Genomic DNA, 14,453 nt, shown 5'->3' with positions numbered 1-14,453 from the left:
TCCTCATAAGGTTACTATCATAAGGATAAAAAGTGCAATTAAGTAGAAAACTTTGTTACACTTCATCAAAGCAGAGAAAAATATTGCAAATAACCGAGAAAGAAATGAACACTAACCCATCCACATTACGTAAGAAGCCTTTGACCACTAACCCATCCACATTACATTACAAGCCTTTGGAACTGACCACTAACCCATCCACATTACATTACAAGCCTTTGGCCACTAACCCATCCACATTACATTACAAGCCTTTGGCAACTAACCCATCCATATTACATTACAAGCCTTTGGAACTGACCACTAACCCATCCACATTTCATTACAAGCCTTTGGCCACTTACCCATCCACATTACATTACAAGCCTTTGTCATTAGCCACTAACTCATCCACATTACATTACAAGCCTTTGGCCACTAACCCATCCACATTATATTACAAGCCTTTGACCACTAACCCTATCAGAATCAGAATCAGAATAGTATTTATTGCCAAGTAGGTTTAGGTTTGTTCTGGTGTATAGGTGCATACAGTGAACATAAAACATACAAACACAAGTACTACACATAACATAGAAAACATAAAAACACACTAAGTACTATACATGAGAGAAGTATTTCAGATAAAACACAGTATATAGGATACAATATATATAAAACAAAATTATATAAAAAAGTATATTGGAGGTAAAAATGCAAAAAGCAGGGCAGGAGTGCAAATGTGCAAAGTGCAGTGTGCAATGTAGTATGTGTTAACATAACACAGACTTGGGGTGTGGGGGCAGGATAAGAATCCACGTCAGGTGGGGGTCCCGGGCCTTGTTAATAAGGCCAACGGCAGCCGGGAAGAAGCTGGTTTTGTGTCGTGAGATTTGGGTCCTGATGGACCGCAGCCTCCTGCCGGAGGGAAGGACCTTGAAGAGTTTATGACCCGGGTGGGAGGGATCGGCCACAATCTTACCTGCCCGCCTCAGGGTCCTAGAGGCGAACAGGTCCTGTAGAGATGGCAGATTGCAGCCAATCACCTTCTCGGCAGAACGGATGATACGCTGCAGTCTGCCTTTGTCATTGGCAGTGGCAGCAGCAGCAGCATACCAGATGGTGATGCAGGAAGTGAGGATGGACTCGATGATGCAGGTGTAGAAGTGCACCATCATTGGCCCTCATTCTCGAACATTTTCTGAAGTTTCTTCTGAAATGTTTCTTACGGGCTTCGGAAAAACAACGTAAGCAAAAGACATCCGCCAAATTCATACACGCTTGAAAATGTGGTCCTACGCAGCAGAAGTTTTCTGGGCTGTGCTCCCCCGGAAGAGTTTTCTTAAATTGAAAGCGCGTTCTCGTGCTCCTGAATTTGCATACATACACGCCCTGCCAGCTCCTTATAAGGGCACGCAACCGTAGTGACGTGTGCAGTCGGAATCGACCGAATCTACACGAAAGCAACTCGTAAACGAGTCATGTCAAAGCGGAAAGCGATCACCCTCGAGTAAACGCAGATCTAACTTCAACTATATATGTCTATGACTTGAACGGTGCAGAGATGGACTGTTGCAGGATGTAGATGTGTCCATTCTATTCCACTATAGCTATATCAACGTGATTGAGTTTAGTGCTTATTTATTTATTCACTTACATTTGCAGTGCAGTGCATTTGCAGTGTTCGTGTACATTACACACATTTAGTCATTTAGCAGACACTTTTGTCCAAAGCGACGTACAAGGGATAGAACAGTCAAGCTACGAGCAATAGAGACCTAGTGTAACAATAAATACTACTTTACATAAGAAATAGAAAAACGAAATAGGAAATAAAAACGAAGTGCAGGAATGTAACTGCTATAAGTGCAAGTTAAGCACTAGTCGAAGTGCCAGTTAGGAAGGGAGGTGCTCTCTGAAGAGTTGGGTCTTCAAAAGCTTCTTAAAGGTAGAGAGGGACGCGCCTGCTCTGGTAGTGCTAGGCAGTTCGTTCCACCAACGTGGAACTACTTGAAAATTCTGGATTGCCGTACTTGCACAGACGGCAGTGCCAAAAGACGCTCACTAGACGAGCGCAGCATTCCGGTGTAGTGCTTTTATTTATTTTATGACATCACAGTGCCTCGTAGAATCATGACTATAGGCCTACATGTGAAACGTAATTGTTAATGATACTTTAATCCGAGGATCTGTAGAGTTGATGTGAACGCAATCACCAACGATTTCTCACAAATTCATTAACACGGAGAGTTTTCTTAAATGCGATTCCCCAAAAAACCACAAGATGGCCCACGGGGCCATCTTGTGGTTTTTTAAGGAATCGCATTTGAGAAAACTCTGGCCGAGTTACGACTGCTATTTCGAGTTCGGAAAGTCTTCTGAAGTTCAGAGCAAATCCCAGATGAGAAAACTTTCATGAATGCCAAATGTTGTCCTAAATCCAATTCCTCTTAAATTCCTCTTAAATTCTTCTTAACTGCGTTCGAGAATGAGGCCCATTGTCTTTGGCAGCTTGAACTTCTTCAGCTGCCGCAGAAAGTACATCCTCTGTTGAGCTCTTTTGGTGAGGGAGCTGATGTTCAGCTCCCACTTGAGGTCCTGGGAGATGATGGTGCCCAGGGAGCGGAAGGACTCTGCAGTGTCTCTCTACTCTCTGTACAGATCTAACATTTTATTGGGTAAAGCACAAGTTAAAGCCATTTGTGTAATTTATCAATCAATGGTTCTTGATCAGGATCTCAGAGGATGATTCAGGATTATTATTCTTTTTTAGACTTAATGTGACACGGCTGTGATCTGAGAGTAACCAAGACTGGGCCTTCAGATTGGAACTTTATCATTTCTGTGTCATACAGACATATATTATTATATTTATTATGGGTTATAATTTCTGATTGTAGTATTTGAAAGGGGAATTATATAGAAGGCACAAAAGTAAATGTGAATATCTGAGAAAGTGAGTTCCTTTTGTAACTTAATCCATACTTGTGAAGTCCCTTTCTGTTCAGGATAAATATGACTTGCAAGTTTTTCGGTCAACAAAACAACAGTTCCCTCTGACTCTTTTCCACATTTGACATGAGAATGTTTAACAGAAGAAATACAGAGTTCCCTGTAATGGGGAATGGATAATTAGTTTAGCTAATTACTGCTTGTCGATTATATATTGTACACCCACACACACGTACACAAATCCCATCGACACACACACAAACATACTTGAAAAAAACACTCAAGTTTTTTTTTTTTAATTCAATTTATGTGCCCTAACAATTCATATTTCAATCTCTACCCCAAAACTCGTTCAAATATAATAACAAATACTTCATCTTGTACATCAAACGTTGTTTAAAACTATAATCAAGCTAATCAAGATATTTTTCAGTAAGTGATACTCCATCATGTATTAGCAGGGCAGCCCATCATTTGAATGGATCCTCTGATGTGTCTTCAGATGACCTATTTGGCTAAAGGCCTTTCCACACTAAGACCAATGATGTGGCTTTTCACCAGTATGGATCCTCTGGTGTGTCTTGTTAAGATTATGCTTAGTAGTTGTGTACACCTACAGTGATTGCTGAGTGCCTTTCAATGCACGGTTTTTCAAATATCCTCACAGCTCACCACTGCGGTTTTAGGTCACGCAAATCAGACTAGTCAAGACTAGTTCGGAAAATCATGTCACATTATACCAAGCCTTATAGTGTGTTCTAGCCGAGATAAGAAAAGGGATGAATCAGGATATCCCCTGAGGTCACCTCTACGTACTCTCTTCCAAAGTGAAAGAGAGGGACAACTCAACTTTTTCACGCAGTCGACAGATTTTTCTGTACCAGAGACCCCCTAGCTTTCTTAGGTAGAGGATGTTCCAAGCTACAGGCTGCTGATCTGACATGTGTACTAAGGTGAGGCGTGTCACGGCGCGGGGGAACCTACTCCATAAACGGACGCAAAAGCGGGTTCTTAGTATTGAATAAGCACCTCAAAGATTTATTGTCAAAGAGGTAAAAAAAGATAAAAGCAAATACAAACTACAAAACCAACTCAAAAAAGGGTACTCCCTTTTAAACAAAATTCGTAACTCTTCTCCAAACACCAACGCAAGACTCTCTCTAACACACTGTGTTCACTTTTTTATATCCCTCTGCCTCCTTTGCAGGCCACAGACCTTATCCATATTTGGTCGTCCGTTTCCTAGTTGGTTGATTAACCCATATTTGGTCTTCCGTTTCCTAGTCGGTTGCTTAAGGCCTCTTTCTGCAACATACTGTACATATTCTCCCCAAACACGCATGTGTTCGCCTCTGTCTGACTTGTTCGTTATTTTTACTTTGCACATTTCCTCACTGACACTCAGGGTCCCAACGTACACTTCCTCTTTTTCTCTGCCTGCTCTTTCGTCTTACAACACAGTTCATCACATTTTCTTACAGACACGTACAAATATTTCAGCATACTTAAACACATACATTGTTCTACAGCATGTAAGCACATTTCACACAGCATGTTCTATTCTATCAATGGTTGTTTCCTGATCCTGTTATTTTACCCTTAAGCCGTTTTCAGCAAGCATACATTTATATAAGTTTGTTAAACATGACTCAAACTATTTCAGCAAGCATACATTTGTTATAGGTTTATCAAACATAACTCAAGCATAAAATGCATAAGGTTCGATGTCGTGGCTGGCGGGTCCATCTTTCTGCAATTCATTCAACAGTCTTGAGAGTAGACATTAGGCTAAAGTTCTTACTACACTGAGAACACTTATATGGCTTTTCTGCAGTAGGGATCCTCTGGTGTCTCTTGAGATTACACATTTGGATAAAGGCCTTTCCATACTGAGAACACGGATGTGGCTTTTCTCCAGTATGTGTAATCTGATGTTTTGGTGAGGTCAGAGCTACTCCTGGAATACTTTCCACATGTAGTACACTGATATGTCTTTTACCCAGTATGGATCCAAAGGTGTTTCTTGAGAGAAGACAATTGATTAAAGGCCTTTCCACAATGAGAACAATGATAGGGCTCTTCCCGTGTATGGATCCTCATGTGTGCCTTGAGGTTAGATGTGACATTGAAGGCCTTCCCGCATGTACTGCACTGGTGTGGCTTTCCCCCCGTATTCCATCCTTGCCTCGGACGTCAGAGATCCACCACATGGTTATCCCTGTTGAACGCTAAACTTCTGTCTATATAAACCTTATGAAATGTGTTTATCAGGGCTTCACTTTTGGCCTTGTGCTGGGAGTGAACCTGATTGCATTTGTTGTTTGTCTAATAAATATACTTATATGCAACTCCGGAGTCCTGAAGTAACAAGGGTGAATTTTCACCTAACAATAGGCCTTTCCACACTGAGAACAATGACGTGGCTTTTTTCCAGTATGTGTTATCTGATGTCTGGTGAGGCCGAGCTTTCCCGGAAATACTTTCCACATGAAGTACACTGATGTGGCTTTTATCCAGAATGGATCTTCAGATGTACCTTGAGATTAGACATTCGATTAAAGGCCTTCCCACATGTAGAGCACTGATATGGCTTTTCCCCTGAATGGATCATCTGGTGTATCTTGAGATGAGACATCTGACCATAGGCCTTCCCACATGTAGTGCACTGGTGTGGCTTTTCCCCAGTATGGATCATTTGGTGATTCTTGAGATTAGTCATTCGATTAAAGGCCTTCCCACATGTATTGCACTGATAAGGCTTTTCCCCAGTATGGATCCTCTGGTGTTTCTTGAGATTAGTCATTCGATTAAAGGCCTTCCCACATGTATTGCACTGATAAGGCTTTTCCCCAGTATGGATCCTCTGGTGTGTCTTGAGAGTAGACAATTGACTAAAGGCCTCCCCACATGTACTGCACTGGTGTGGCTTTTCCCCAGTATGGATCCTCTGGTGTGTCTTGAGATGACCCAATTGACTAAAGGCCTTCCCACATGTAACGCACTGATGGGGCTTTTCACCTGTGTGTATTCTTTGATGAATTGAAAGATCGGAACGTCTAGCAAATGTTTTGAAACACTGGGAGCATTCATGCTGTTTCTCACTGGTGTCCAGTCGCTTATGTAATTCATGGTATGAAGTCTTTCTGCACTGGGGGCGTTTGTGACGGCTCTCTTTGTTTCTTTTTTGCTCCGTTTTGCTTCTTTTGTTAGATTGGATCATTTGAAAGTCTCCTATAATATTAGAAAATAATTTGTCAGCCATATTTCTCTTCTCCTCTAATTAGTACATAATTTCTACAATAAAGGCAACATATGCCTTTAAAAAATACAAATATATATATATATTGGTTATTTGCTAGAATTGCTACAAAATCACTTAGAAGTGACTTAGGATAAAAGTGTCTACCTAGAGACTAAATGTAAATGTAAACAGAGGTACATACAGTGCCCTCCACAATTATTGTAAAGTAAAATTATTGAAAAAAAACAAAAACTGTTGACATTAAATAAATATTTTTCCCCAAAACATGTGTGCCACAATTATTGGCACCCCTAGAAAAATCTTATAAATAAAATCTAACTGAAGTATATTTCCAGTCCTGTTTTACATTTTTAAGTTCACCTGTTTGATAAGGAACTCTTAAGAGGTCAACCATGACTTCCTGTGCCACTGGCGAACAAATATGAGGTGACACAGGCCAAATTCCATTAGTCATTCATCACTATGGGAAAGACCCAAGAACACAGTGACAATGTGCGACGGAAAGTTGTGGAGCTGCACAAATCAAGAAATGGACACAAGAAAATCTCTAAAGAGTTGAAAATACCCATTTCCACTATCATGGAAATAATTAAGAAGTTTAAAGCGACAGGAGATGTTAAGAATCAGCCTGGAAGAGGACGTGTGTGTACATTGACCCCACGCACCGTGAGGAGGATGGTTCGACTGGCAAAAGAATCTCCAAGGATCACAGCTGGAGAATTGTAGAGGTGAGTTAAGTCTTGGGGTCAGAAAGTCTCCAAAACTACCATCAGACGCCACCTACATCACCACAAGTTGTTTTGGAGGGTTGCCAGAAAAAAGCCTCTGCTGTCAATCAACTACAAACTAAAGCGCCTACAGTTTGCCAAATGTAAGTCAGACTTTCAATGGGGTCGAGTTATATGGTCAGATGAGACCAAAATAAAGCTTTTTGGCAACAAACATCAAAGGTGGGTTTGGCGTAGACAGAAAGATAGCCATACAGAAAAGACCCCCATACCCAATGTGAAGAATGGTGGCGGATCTTTGATGTTGTGGGGCTGTTTTTCTTCCAAAGGCCCTGGACATCTTGTTAGGATACATGGTATCATGGACTCGATCAAATACCGGCAGATATTAAATGAAAACCTAACAGCCCCCTCCAGAAAAGCTTAAAATGGGCTGTGGTTGGACCTTCCAGCAGGTCAATGATCCGAAGCACACCTCAAAATCAACACAAAAATGGTTCACCGACCGCAGAATAAAGGTTTTGCCATGGCCATCACAGTCCCCCGACCTAAACCCCATTGAAAATCTGTGGGATGAGCTGAAGCCGAGTCTACAAACGTTGACCTCAGAATCTGAAGGATCTGGAGAGATACTGCATGTAGGAATGGTCTCAGATCCCGTGCCATGTGTTCACCAACCTCATCACGCATTATAGGAGAAGACTCAGAGCTGTTATCTTGGCAAAGGGAGGCTGCACAAAACATTAAATTAAGGGGTGCCAATAATTGTGGCACACATGTTTTGGGGAAAAATATGTATTTAATGTCAACAGTTTTTTTTTCTTTCAATAGTTTTACTTCAATGAAAAGGTAAGATTTTTGTGAATATTTTGAGTGAAAGACCAAGAGGAAAAACAGCAAAGACATATTTTTTTATAGCCTGTTTTGCTCATATTCACTAGGGGTGCCAATAATTGTGGAGGGCACTTTATACATGAATTACAGAGCTTCTGAAAAAGATGTTGAATGTAACAGGCTGCAGATATTATCCTATGACTAACATATACCCACAGTGTTTCTGTTCTCTGAATAGGTCTCACATTGTAGAGCACAAGCTAGCCATTCACTACAACTCAAGTATTATAAATATACACAACACATTACAATAAACAAGCAACTTACTTGTAGGTGAAGAGTCAAAGTCACCATATTCTCTTGAATCTAATTCTTCTTCATCCTCGATTTCTATTGGTGAATACTTTTCTTCTTTCAAGGTCATGGTGGGTGATGTTTTCATTTCAGTCTTGCATTCATATTCCAGTCCAGGCTTTTCTTCCACTGTCTGGATTGTAGACGGATATTCCGGTAGGAAATCATCCAATTCTTCTTCTTTTATCTCCTTCTTCACTGAAGTGGGCAGTTGTGAATGTTCAGTAAATCCAGACATTTCTGACTTCAGTTCTGTTTTGGAAAAAGAAAATTGGTCACACATTGGATGCAAAGATACAGTGAAAATCTGCTGGTGAATTACAAATACTTTATACTTCCAGAGCATACCAGTGGCACCCTTAAAAAGGTGAGTTTAGTAATCTGACGCCACGCTGTGGTGTTAATATAGTGCTTCTTCTGTCTGACCAATTATCTTCCTGCATTCAGACCTAGCCAATCAGCTGTAGGAGCTTTTGGAATGCAAACTAGCAAGACAGAGGATTATGGACAGGATTTTCATTACACGTCTGATGGTCCTCAGGTGGGCATGGCCATAGCTCAGCCTGCAGAAACTCCACAGAGGGAGGTAGGTAGAGGGAGGGGTGTGAACTGAGAAGTGCTGGGGAAGGTGGGGTTGGGTTGGGGTGGTAAACTGAGGGAAGCTTCCATTCTGCCTCAAAGCTTGTTTATACTGTATGCATATGTGAGCATTTATGTAAGTGTGTGTGTGTCTATCACACTGATATATGGATGGTCCGTAAGTATAATATCAGACCAACATACCAGTGTGAAACTTCACTTAAAAAAACTATGGAATTAAATAGAAATCACGGAACCTGACACATTTTTTTTTTTACAGAGGACATTATCATTTGCACCAGAATCCTAGACGTTCACCCCAGTTAATTCTGAATATTTTACTTTTCATCTGTTTTTGCCTTACTGTGGATGGCAGTGGTGTGTCCAGCACAATTCAAATATGATCATGTACCCTACTTTAAGACTACAACAAGAACGTATGCAATTCACATCAATAATAATAATAGCTTAATTCTTGGCAGTACTCCAACTAAAAAAACAATGACAAAATGCAAAAGTTTTAAAATACAAGTCATCCTCGACATGAAGCTATTTGCAGTGCTCCGACTGATCTGGTCGTTGGCCATCAGTGTCTTAGCAGTGCCTCCAGTGCTCCCCTGCAGTGCATTTTCAGCAATGGTGGCATCATAATATTTCCTCATTGCGCACAAATGTCTGACACACTTTTGTCCAATTTGATTTTTGTAGATGTAATGCTTCATCCTGAGCTAGTGGTATGATTATACTGGAATTCTTACTGTTAATTGGAAAATGTGTTGTTACATCAGCATTTGAGACTCAGGCAATGATGGAAAAATGAGGAACAAGGTTTTATTTACAATAATGCCCATCAAGTGAGAGAAGAAGGTTTACTTGTAGATCCATCAACTTCTCTAATTAGAACAAAGAAAGTCCCAGTTTAAGTATCCTTGGTCTGACAGGAGAAGGTGTTAATCTCCAGACCCCCTGACATGGGTCACACTAAATACACTCAGGCTTAACAGTGACTTCAGAGACACATGGTCCCAAAATCATTCAGTTATTTTCCTCTAAGCTCAGCCTCACACATACAGCTCAGAAACAGAGTCACACATGTAACAACCAGATATACTTCAAGAGGTCCTCTGTTTAACCATAATTCTGACTCAATTATACACAAGGGCATAAACTACATACGAATATTAGAATCATAAGACATTCGTTTTTATTTTCATTACATCACAGGGGGGTCACACTTTATTCCTCTTTGACTCTGTCGTAACAGTATATATCAGATGGCATGTCATTAAGATGCCACTGCCTGACTACATTTTATTTAGAATGATACCACAGTATCACCTTACGAGTGTCAGTTAACATCATGGAAGCTATCAATGATGAGAGAGTTTATTAGCATCTCACACCAACACAACTCTCAGGACATTAAGTAGGCAAGAAGCGCCCTATGGACACACTGAACATTTCTTTTGGTCCCCAGTGTAATCCCCCCCCCCCCCCCCAAGATCCACCAACATATTTCAGCTGTTGCCAAGCTCACAGCCTTCATATGTCGTTCCATTTTCGGCCTTATGTCTAGAAAGCTTATGCATACACTACTTTTTCTTGTACAAGTGCTGATAGCTGCTTGTAGATTGTAGTTCGTATACAAGCACACACACCCCTCATCAACCCCATCACACACTTGAAAAACTCGCTTCCCCAACACATGTTTTAGATAGATGCTCAGTCATGTACATCACATGTAGTTTAAAAAGAATTTAATCAAACACTGTTAAAGAAATGATAGTCTATCAAGTAATATCAGGGCAGCACATAGGAAGTGTTGATCCTCTGGTGTATCTTGACATTACCCTTTCCACACTGAGATCACTGATGGGACTTTTCCCCAGTATGGATCTTCATGTGTACCTTGTGGTTAGATGAGTTATTATAGGTGATTGAGATCATTTCCAAACACTGTTAATGACTTAAGAATATAATAATCAAGTGCCTTGTAATATTAATTACCTTTTATGAATCATGTACTTATGTAGGCAGGAACATGGCTTTTCTGTGTTTCTGCGTGTATGTTATTCAGATTATTAGGTGCCACTTAGTCTGCATTTGTACAAGAGCATGTTTAGGCCAGAAGTGTTACGCCCGGCTTGAGGGTCGCAATATAAAACGGTAGAGACAGACAACGTGGTAGATTGTAACAAAAAGCCTATTTATTTACTACAAAGGTCGATCCAACTGAAAAGTCCAGGGGTTCTCAAAGATGCGTGGATGCGTGTTGTGGGTATGTAGGTGAGTAGGAGCGTTTGCCAAAAGTGTGTGTGAGAGTAGCGGAAGCTGAGAAGGGGCCACCCATCAGGCGTAGCAGTGCTTTTGTATCCACACCTGGCGCCAATTGTAATTGTTGTTTGTCTAATAAATATACTTATATGCAGCTCCGGAGTCCTGAAGTAACGAGCGTGAATTTTCACCTAACAACAGGCCTTTCCACACTGAGAACAATGATGTGGATATTCTCTAGTATGTGTCATCTGATGTCTGGTGAGGGCCAAGCTACTCCTGATACAGTATACTTTCCACATGAACGACACTGATATGGCTTTTACCCAGAATGGATCTTCAGATGTACGTAGAGATTAGATATTCGATTAAAGGCCTTCCCACATGTAGAGCACTGATATGGCTTTTCTCCAGTATGGATTCTCTGGTGTGTCTTGAGAGTAGACAATTGCCCAAAGGCCTTCCCACATGTACTGCACTGGTGTGGCTTTTCCCCAGTATGGATCTTCTGGTGTTTCTTGAGAGTAGACAATTGCCTAAAGGCGTTCCCACATGTACTGCACTGGTGTGGCTTTTCCCCAGTATGGATCTTCTGGTGTTTCTTGAGAGTAGACAATTGCCTAAAGGCTTTCCCACATGTACTGCACTGGTGTGGCTTTTCCCCAGTATGGATCTTCTGGTGTGTCTTGAGAGTAGACAATTGCCTAAAGGCCTTCCCACATGTACTGCAATGATGGGGCTTTTCTACTGTGTGTATTATTTGATGAATTACAAGATTGCAACGTCTAGCAAATGTTTTGAAACACTGGGAGCATTCATGTTGTTTCTTCCTCGTGTCCAGTCGCTGATGTAATTCCTGGTATGAAGTCTTTCTGCACTGGGTGTGTTTATGACGGCTCTCTTTTTTCCTTTTTTGCTCAGAGTTCCCTCTTTTGTTAGATTCGATCCTTTGAACGTCTCCTGTAATATATATATTTTTTATTTCTCTCTCCTCTGTAATTTTTACAAAACCCACAAACATGTATCTTTTGACATATTTATACCATTTATATATATTAGCCATTTGCTAAAAATTGCACATCAATTAGAATTGACTTAGTATAAAAGTCTCCCAGAATAACAGAGTTAGAGAAAAAAGTGTTGTTAATATATATATATAATATATATATATATTGTTAATATACACAATACACCTCTACAATAAGCAAGCAACTTACCTGTAGGTGAAGAGTTGAGGTCACCATATTCTCTTGAATCAAATTCTTCTTCATCTTTGATTTCTGTAATTCATCAATGTAATTCATCAATCAATGGTTCTTGAGCAGGTCATTTATTTTCGCAGTAGAGGTTTTTAAATACAGAACTGTGTATTTTATATTTTCATTTTTTTTTCACAGCTGCAGTAACTGCCAATTCTGTTTGCTCTGATTTATCTGTATGTCATTATTGTATGTATTCCCATTTAAATTATCTATGTGTGATAAATGAATGTATTCACATTTGACTGATATAGTAGAGTAGAACCAAGATGGCGGCGCATACAACACGAGGCTCAGCGTCTATCCAGAATCTGCAAAATAGTAGTTTTTTGCCTATTCATTTAGAGTCTGTTCACTCAGAACAGTCCAGCCTATACCCCTCATTCCAGAGATCTCCAAGACAGCGGTGGCTACCAACCCGGCTACGCCGACCGGAAGTGCTCACAGGTGGCGGCGGGACCGTAAACAAAGGCAGGGGAAGCGAGGAGGGCTAAGGGCTAGGCTAAAGCAAACTCCTCACCGGCTATCTCTACCCAGCATTTTCCTCGCCAATGTTCGGTCTCTGGCAAATAAAATAGATGAACTGCGGCTGCGGATCACCACTCATGATTTTTATAGAAACATGGCTCAACAGCGGCGTTCCTGATAGCGCCATCGAGCTAACGGGACGCTACATCCTCCGGTCAGATAGAACAGCAGAGGACTCCTGTAAGACCAGAGGCGGGTGGACTATGCAGCTATGTAAACAAAGCTTGGTGTACGGACACTGCGATCATCGAGAGTCACTGCTCAGCTAACCTTGAGTATCTCATGGTTAAGTGTAGACCGTTCTATCTGCCCACAGAGTTTACATCCACTGCTGTGACTGCAGCTTGTATCCCCCCAGATGCTAATGCTAAGCTGGCAATGAAAGAACTACAAGCTGCCATTAGCAAGCAACAAACTTTACATCCGGAGGCAGCCTTTATTGTTGCGGGTGACTTTAATCACTCCAACCTGAAGACTGTACTCCCCAAATTTTACCAACATGTCTCCTGCCCCACGGGAGTCACCAACCTCAAACAAATCACCACCTTCCCTAATCAGAAGCCATGGATGAACAGGGAGGTCCACCTTTTGCTGAAGGCACGCAATATCGCTTTCAGATCAGGTGACACCCAGGCCTACAGTTCACACAGGGCTGTAAGTATCTTTTCATATTTCCGAATGCCGTTGTTTGGAGCAGGTGGGCGTTGCATGCTGCTAGACCCGGGTTCGTAGAGAGACCTTATTTCAGAATGCAACTGCTGCATTCGAAGGTGTATCTACAGAGTTAGATATTGAGTAAATCAGCGTAGGTCACTGAAGCAAGTTCCTCAGTAGGGATACAGCCTCAGCTGTCACAAGCCTATTGTCCGCTGCCATGCCGTTTACCGTTGGCGTTGGCTAAGATTGGCGCTCTGTCGCTGTTCAAAACCTGCACTCTTTGCTTCTGCCTTTCGGTGTTACCGAAGTACCTTCCGTATGCTAGTGAAATTTCATTAATACATACTACTAAAACGCTCTTACATTCACTATTGAAACGCTCTCACGGTCACTTCTGAAATTACTTGTATGAATACATGTGAAACGCTTGCACATCCTCATGTTAGAGCATACATACATATAACTGAAAAATGTATACATACACATTTGAAACATTTATACAAATATATGTGAAACACTTGCACATGTATCTAAACTTTTTATATCTTTGTAATCATATGCAAGAGATTCAGTTATGAATGTATAAGTGTTCAACAATATATATATACAACCTTTTCATATGTGCATGCATGAGTGTTTCAAATAGATACGTATAAATGTTTACCTTGTATGCATGTAAGCATTTCATATGTATGTGTATATGACACAGAAGTATATATATGTATGCATGCATGTGTGTTTCTCATGTGTGAGTGTTTCAGATGAGTATGTATAATGTTTTATATATGAGCGTGCATAGGTTTACAGAGTATGCATGTATGTGTGAGTGTTTCAGGAGTGAGTGTGAGAGCGTTTCAATAGTGCATGTAAGAGTGTTTCATTAGTATGTGTCAGCGTGTCTCAGTAGTGCGTGTGAGAGTGTCTCAATAGTGCATGTAAAAGTGTTTCATTAGTATGTGTCAGAGTGTCTCAGTAGTGAGTGTGAGAGTGTCTCAATAGTTAAGTCCTAAATGGCCCCTTATACATGCATGCGTGCGTTTCAGTCTT

The 14,453-nt window shown here is 40.9% G+C and overlaps 1 pseudogene; it reads right to left on the bottom strand.

Annotated features, from left to right (window-relative positions):
* Positions 1–3,987: 3,987 nt before the first annotated feature.
* Positions 3,988–6,233, bottom strand: LOC116219807 (annotated as a pseudogene).
* Between the last annotated feature and the right edge of the window lie 8,220 nt (positions 6,234–14,453).

Source organism: Clupea harengus, chromosome 26, assembly GCF_900700415.2.
Source record: "Clupea harengus chromosome 26, Ch_v2.0.2, whole genome shotgun sequence".
NCBI classification, from domain to species: Eukaryota; Metazoa; Chordata; class Actinopteri; order Clupeiformes; family Clupeidae; genus Clupea; species Clupea harengus.
The sequence above is the reverse complement of the archived record's forward strand: the minus strand, read 5'-3'. Positions and strand labels throughout refer to the sequence as shown.